Raw genomic sequence first — 8558 nt, 5'->3', positions numbered from 1 at the left:
ACTGATAGCACCTAAACATCATCATTTTACATATTAACACCTATAGAAACGTGCAAATGTTTACGTGTACTGTTTGAATGTATTAATATTGAATAATTCATAGAATTAATCAGTTAATTACATTTAATTTATAATCAATGAGATTAGTTAAATGCCATCACATTTATATAATGCAGTTAACAGTATAATATATTTAATGGTTTCATTCAGTTCTGTGTGATTTCAGCAGCTCTATACAATGTTTTCAAGGATTATATCACTTTAACAAAGACAAAACTTTAAAATGTTAAAATGAATAAAAACTCTGTAATTGCTTAATCATTTATTAAGCATTTAATACAATTTTTGTTTGCCATGGGACACATCAAAATGAGTTTTCAGAATATGCCAAAGTCAAATAAACCACAAAAAACTCCATAAAACAATAATAAAACTAATCCATAAATTTGTTAGCTATAATCCAAATCTTCAGACTGCTTTCTGTGAAGAACATACCAAAATTCAAGCCTTTTATTCAACGATCTCCGTCTCCATCCACCACAGCACTGTCGCACCCGCTGTAACCATCAACATGCGTTGGTTTCGTTTTCAAAATTAAAAAACTGCCACCTCAAGCATTACAACCAGCAGTTTTATGGCAGTGATGTCGAATGCTCATTGGCTCTCATGTGTCTCATGACCTTTTGCAACATGCCATATTCTGCAATGTATATGATTGAATGAGAAATGGCAGCGCCGTTATGGAGTGCATCAGGAGAAGATTTACAGCAATTAATCATTTAAATTCTACTCGTTACCTCTCACAATGCTATTGTATGCCATCAGGGAGCACATCAGATACAGCGCATTGCCCTTTGGACTACTTTTGTACTGAATTTAGCAGTTTTTCTGAATTAAGTATTGTAATTAAATGTATCTGCATGTTACGTGTTTTATATGCTAAATAAATGGCTAGGTTTAGGAGTAGGTGTGGGATTAGAGGCTGTAAAATATATATAAATGTATTGCTACTGTAAATTAATCTACTTATTACGTTTATATATTGTTGAAATGTGGTTATGTTTAGAGGTTGGGGTAGGGTTAAGGGATCTAAAATATCTATAAAATAGTAAAAATAGTGAAAATGTACAAATATATTTATAATCAATTCGTGTATTCAAATATATTTGTAATAGATTCATCAATATTTTAAATTTCTAAAGATGTAAATACGTAAAAATGTTTACGTTTTAGATGCTTTCAAATGTCCATATTGAACGTTTTAGTGTCTATTCAAATGTAAAAACATGTATGTTTAAATGTTACAAATATTAACGTACAAATAGCTATGTATATTAATGAGATCAGGCTGTAAAAACAGTTAGGCCTTCGTGTCAACCCATATTACACATGTAACATGTAGAGAGTTACATCGAGAAGGTAATAAGACCTTCCGAGTGCTATGTGACCAAAAAGTGCAGAGCGTTCCACATTTATGGCCACCAAAGGTCCAAAACTCCTCCTTTTTTTTTTTTTTTTTTTTTTTTTTTGCATAAAATGTGTCATGGCTCTGTGATTGTCATTTACACCTGTGTATTGTCATTGTCCTGAGAAACAAGGTGCTGGTAGCAATTGCCCTTATTAAACGTGCTGACAGGTTTATTTCTCTGACCTCTGACCTTGTCAGCAGTCTCCAGAGAGTTAAGTTCCAGTTCAGTCTCCAGAGAGTTAAATTAGATGATTGGCTCTCAGAGGATTCTGTAATGTCCCAACGAGCCAATCAACAATAACGAAGGTTCCGTCCTGCTGAGATTATTACACAGCACTTTACAACTAAGATTCCCTCCAGGCAGCCCTGCAAGTCAAATAAAAAGATAGTAATGGAGTTACACACTAATACTTATCAGTCTAAGTAACCCTGTTGCTCCCAATGATTTCTGTTGATTTGCAAGATCAAAAATGAAATGCATGCAAAAGTGTAAGCATATTAAAACATCATGCTGTTTGATCAATAATTAATTATTTAGGTACTTTTGGTCTTTGTGTGTTAAGAAAATAAAGATGGGCTTACTTTTATCTGTGCGTTTAGCTCAGAATATCATTATTCTGTTGATGAAAAAAAAATGGGTTAGATCTGTTTAAGCACTGCTCACACACATACGTGTGCATCTTTTCACACACACAAACCTGTGTGTTCGACAGCACTCACTTTGGCACTCAGCAGTTTCTGCTCTCCCCATCGAGAGATGTTTCTCCAATTAACACATCCCAGAGCCTCCAGGAACAACCACCCCAAGCCAGACAAACATATACAGTACACACACACACTCACAGAGTGTTCTAACTTACACCACAGTCCTAAATATAATTCATTGCTTTAATTTAACATATTTTTGATTGCTCTATGTCTCTGTTAATTCTTGACATGAGACCAGAGAGAATTGAGGAAATTGGTTTCTATTGTGTAAGTAATGAGTTTCAGGAAGAGGAGCCTGATGGCAAACACACTGAAGAAACTTAAATCAATCTCTAAGGCACATTCACACATATGAAACAGAACTTCCTCTCACTTTCTTTCTCTTTTCAATTTATGTAAACTAAGCAGGTAGGGAGGAGAAAAAATGACGAAAGTCTGAAGCAGGTCTTAATGCTTGTTTCTACCACAGAATCCAAAAGCATCTCATGATGGGCTAAGAACATCATGCAACTTATAGTAAGGTTTTCATGCTAAAATGTTTTATTGATATTATTATTTATTTTATTTTATTTATTTACTTATTTTTATTTTTTTCAAACCTAAAACTTGTATTTTAAAACACCCATCTACTACTAAAAGTTTTACCATATCTTTATAAACTATTTACTACTATTTGTAGTAGTAGTACCTTTATGGCAAGTCAGGTGTCATCAGCGGCCATTTTCGTAATGCATGAAAAAAGTCGTCATATTCAGCATTACGATTTCTCCCATTCATATGTATTCGAGGGATCCGTCTTGTCCTAACAATTTTCTGGTAATGCTTCCACTACTAATGATAACTAGATTTGAATTTGTGCTTGCAAGGCAGCAAAAGAATAGTGTTTAAGTTTTATGTAAGCTTAGGATTTAGGCTTAGGTTCCGCAATCAGAGTCACTTCAGAGTCATGCTGTTGTCATGATGCTTAGCGTGCATTTTGTTTTGTTTTTTGCTGCACACAAGGTCCAAAACATGGTCATGGTACAGTGTAAAGATGGCTTTAAATGGTTAAAAATATGCAAGGAAGACTAGACCAATTAACTAATATTTAACAATGAAATAGATGTACGAATGAAAACAATCACAATTCAGTATGCAGATATTACGATGAAGCTGCTGCTAAGTCAATTGGACATTTTCAAAGTTACATCTTAAATTTCGTAGAAATTATCAACTTTATAATTAAAGAAGAAAGCATTTTTATGTCTTTTAATGGTTTTTGAACATTGGACTGCCTAATGCTGTTTTTGAGCGTTGCGTTTTTCAGTCCCACCAGGATTTTGCAATCTTGTGATTGTAAGAATTAATGCAAATTCAACCACTCTCCACATTATTTGTGGTAACTTGCAATTTTGTATAATTTCCACAATTTTTCAACATAAACCGTGAATCTGAGGTAACGCTTTTCTACATATTGACCGTGGCAAAACAAGTGCTTGAAAAGCTTGAGGCAGTTGAAACATCTAACTGTGCAGGTGCCATTCTATAATCTCCACAGTAACAGAGTAAGCAGTTTTTCCTTATCTCCTCCTCTGTGTCACTGCATGCCACCAACCCTGCATGTATGAACCCCAAATGACAAAGAACATTTGCCAGTACACGAATGTTAAACCAGAACATACACAAAATCTTTGTCTAAGTTTTAGATGGTGTGTGTACATCACAGCTATCGTTTAATATTTATGCGCTCTTTAGGAGCTACTCTAAATGGTTAGAGCATGCGGTGCGGGTTGGTGTAGGCCTCAGTTTATTTGGAGCGCTCAAATAATGAACTGTTGCACCGGAAAATGAGACTCAAATACAAGTTTCCATTTTCATTGATTGCCATTTCTATTTTCGCTTAAAATTCTCTTATTTGGATAGCACAATATAATTAGAATTTAAAGTGCTTAATAATCGTGATTATCTCAAATAATTGTGGTTAAATCAAATGATCGTGATCATTTTCATTACATTTAGTCATTTAGCAGATGCTTTTATCCAAAGCAACTTACAAATGAGACACATAGCAAGCAATTTGTCATACAAAGTTGAACAACATCTGCAGTATAGGAATGCCAAGTTCTCACAGTGGCTGGAGTAGTAAAGATGCTAGCACAGAAGAAAGAGACAGACAAGGATTTGTGTGTGTGTGTGTGTGTGTGTGTGTGTGTGTGTGTGTGAGTGTGTGTGTACATGAAGTGCAGGTTAAGTGCAGTAGTAAGTGTAATTAGTGTGGGTTGGTTAAGTGCTCACAGAACAGATGTGTTTTCAGCTGGTTCTTGAATGTTGAGAAGGTAACAGCAGATCTTGTGGAGGTTAGAAGTTCATTCCACCACAGAGGAGCAGAGAAAGTGAACGATTGTGAAATAGATTTGAGCCTCTTTGTGATGGGACCACAAGGCCTTGCTCATTCATAGACCACAGAGAGCGAGTTGGAGCATAGACCTGAAGAAGTGAATTGAAGTAAGAGGGTGCGGTTCCATTGGTTGTCCTGAAAGCCACAGTCAAAGCCTTGAATTTGATGCGGGCAGCTACAGGTAGCCAGTGGAGTGAAATCAAGAGTGGGGTGACACAAGCCCTTTTTGACTGATTGAAGACCAGATGCACTGCTGCATTCTGGACCATCTGCAGTGGCTTAACTGTGTTAGCTGGAGGGCCAGCCAACAGAGCATTGCAGTAGTTCAGTCTTGAAATGACCAGAACTTGGACCAGGAGCTGTGTAGCATATTTAGACAGGAAAGGTCTGATTATCCTGATGTGGTAAAGCACAAACCTGCAAGAACGGGTGGTTGATGAGATGTGTGCAGTGAAATTAAGCTGGCCATCTACCAACACTCCCAAGTTCCAGGCTGTTCTAGTTGGTGTTAGTGTAGTTGAACTAAGATGAATAGTGAGGTTGTGGTCAACAGATGGGTTGGCTGTCTTGGCAAGGTTGAGCTGAAGGTGTTGTTCCTTCATCCAGGCCGAAATGTCCGAGAGGCAGGCAGAGATACGAGCTGAGACAGTAAGGTCATCAGGCTGGAACGACAGGTAGAGCTGCGTATCATCTGCGTAGCAGTGGTAGGAAAAGCCATGTGCCTCAATGACCGGTCCGAGTGATGTTGTGTACATTGAGAAGAGGAGGGGTCCAATCACTGATCCTTGAGGAACCCCAGTGGTCAGCTGGTGTGTCTTGGACACCTCTCCTCTCCAGGAGACCTTGAACGATCTGCCAGTGAGCTATGTCTCAAACCATCCAAGCGCAGTTCCTGTGATGCCCAGGTCAGAGTGTGTGGACAGGAGGATCTTGTGGTTCATTGTGTCGAAGGCAGCAGACAAGTCAAGGAGAATGAGGATGGATGATTTTGAGTTAGCTCTCGCCAGTCGCAGGGTTTCAGCTACGGACAAGAGGGCAGTCTCTGTTGAGTGTCCTTTTTTGAAGCCAGACTGATGTCTGTCAAGTAGATTGTTCTGTGAGAGAAAAGCAGACAACTGGTTGAATACGACCCTCTCAAGAGTTTTAGACTGGAAGGGTAGGAGAGAGACCGGTCTGTAGTTGTAGACTACTGAGGCGTTATGTATTGTTTTTTTAAGCATTGGGGTTACTCGAGCCTGCTTGATTGTATTGGGAAAGTTTCCAGTTGTGAGAGATGCGATAATAATGTGTGTAAGTGTGGGAAGGATTGATGGAGAGGCATCTTGAATAAGATGGGATCAGAAGATGTAATAATTGTGGCAGGCCTAATCATTGCATCCTCATTTGTGTTTTTAGTTTACGGTTATATTTTAAGGTCTGCTATTTTTACCTACTAAAGTTTACTTGCATTGTCTGAGAAGATTTTGATATAAAAATAACAAAGGGTATTTAATTGAACTCGCATTGGCCATATCACAGGTTTCACCTCTTAAATGTATGATATTTTTGTGTGTACATATTATTTTTCGCTTGCTAGCTGCATGTTCAGTTGTTATGCACTAAAACAATTACAGTCAATTGCGCTTATACCCAGTAGCGGATTTAGGCATGGGCAACATGTGCAGTTGCGGTGGGGCGGCAAGAACCCCCCCCCCCCCCAGGGTCTGAACGGCCCCTAAGGTTAAAATTATCTACAAAACAAAGTTTGAATGGAGTTTGTACGTTAAGCAGTACGGGCTGAATGTATTGCTGAAATATAATACTTTAAACCTAAACCAAAATGTTTGAGGAATATATATTCAGTGCTGCCTTGCAAGCTCTGTAATAACAATCTAATACAGAAAGTAACTTGTGTATGAAGCGGTGTCATATCCCACCTTGGTGTGTAGAGGGTGTCTGAGCAGTGGCCACGTTACTGAGGTCTGCAGGTAAGCCCACATACACACCACCATAGTTCTTTCTCTTCTCATCGTCTAGAGACGAATCGTCTTGCCTGTGTGCCCAGATCCAGAACAGAACCAAGAGATTATAAAGTTCTATCCTTTATTATCTAAAACCCTAAAAGGATGATTAGAAACTTGTTTGTGTACATTTTAGCAAGCTGAGAATGAATGATTGCAGTTAAGAGGCAAATTAATTGACCGAATGACTACCGGCCACTTCCTGCGGTTTAATTGGTTAATTAACATTATCAAAGTGTTGAGGGTCATGTATCAAATTATGAGTTTGGAGAGACCCTCTAACAGAGCTCCTTGATTTGCAGGTGTGAATTCTGTGCAGTCAGATTTGTCACCTCATGACATTAACTAAGTGTCACATTACAGCTTTGAAGAGAGACATTTAATGTACTATACATCTTTAGGGATGGCATGTTATTGTGCTGAATGGGTGTTTTTCAGTGGCAGTCAAGGCTCTGATGTCCAAGTGTGCAAGACTCTCTCCTGCTGAGTGGGTGCTTGTTGTTTATGTGTGGGAGAATAATTCCAGGAACTGTTAGGAAAATGACACGCAGTGTTCAAACTCCTCATGTTTTTTCTCCGAAGCTTATTGACAAACTGTTAAAAAAAACTATTGTTACTATGTAACTTTTTTAAGGGGTGTTCTCGTCATACTCACACATCTTTAGCGGACTCAGCTGGACCTGCAGAAATAAACAAACAAAAAAACAAACACCAAATTAGGACATCACACAACATTGAATAATTTTAAAGGAATGTGGAAATAAAACAAAATCGAGAGTTCTGGCTTCTTTAAATCTTATTTGTCCACTTTAGTAAATAATATACAATAATACAAAAAAATGTAGCAATTATGGTATGAAAGAAGATTGATTCATAAATAGAATTAGTAATTAATATGTTGTTATTATGTTATTATAGTGTTATAACCATGGAGTGACTCATTGTCGAGCAGATTTGCTATTCAGTGTAATAGCTAGAGCTTTCTGCCTCGGTCCAAATGTCTGGCCATGTAATGTCAATCAAACATTTAGTCATCTACCTAACACTGTGTAATATATGTGTGTGTGTGTGAGAGAGTGGAAGTAGAGTTCAGGTGGTTATATACACTATATTGCCAAAAGTATTCGCTCATCTGCCTTTAGACGTATATGAACTTAAGTGACATCCCATTCTTAATCCATAGGGTTTAATATGACGTCGGCCCACCCTTTGCAGCTATAACAGCTTCAACTCTTCTGGGAAGGCTTTCCACAAGGTTTAGGAGTGTGTTTATGGGAATTTTTGACCATTCTTCCAGAAGCGCATTTGTGAGGTCAGACACTGATGTTGGACAAGAAGGCCTGGCTCGCAGTCTTCACTCTAATTCATCCCAAAGGTGCTCTATCGGGTTGAGGTCAGGACTCTGTGCAGGCCAGTCAAGTTCTTCCATACCAAACTCGCTCATCCATGTCTTTATGGACCTTGCTTTGTGCACTGGTGCGCAGTCATGTTGGAACAGGAAGGGGCCATCCCCAAGCTGTTCCCACAAAGTTGGGAGCATGGAATTGTCCAAAATCTCTTGGTATGCTGAAGCATTCAGAGTTCCTTTCACTGGAACTAAGGGGCCAAGCCCAGCTCCTGAAAAACAACCCCACACCATAATCCCCCTCCACCAAACTTCACAGTTGGCACAATGCAGTCAGACAAGTACCGTTCTCCTGGCAACCGCCAAACCCAGACTCGTCCATCAGATTGCCAGATGGAGAAGCGTGATTCGTCACTCCAGAGAACGCGTCTCCACTGCTCTAGAGTCCAGTGGCGGCGTGCTTTACACCACTGCATCCGACGCTTTGCATTGCACTTGGTGATGTATGGCTTGGATGCAGCTGCTCAGCCATGGAAACCCATTCCATGAAGCTCTCTACGCACTGTTCTTGAGCTAATCTGAAGGCCACATGAACTTTGGAGGTCTGTAGCGATTGACTCTGCAGAAAGTTGGCGACCTCTGCACACTATGCGCCTCAGC

This window comes from Myxocyprinus asiaticus, chromosome 45 (assembly GCF_019703515.2).
Source record: "Myxocyprinus asiaticus isolate MX2 ecotype Aquarium Trade chromosome 45, UBuf_Myxa_2, whole genome shotgun sequence".
Classification (NCBI taxonomy): Eukaryota; Metazoa; Chordata; class Actinopteri; order Cypriniformes; family Catostomidae; genus Myxocyprinus; species Myxocyprinus asiaticus.
This window is presented reverse-complemented; position numbering follows the sequence as displayed.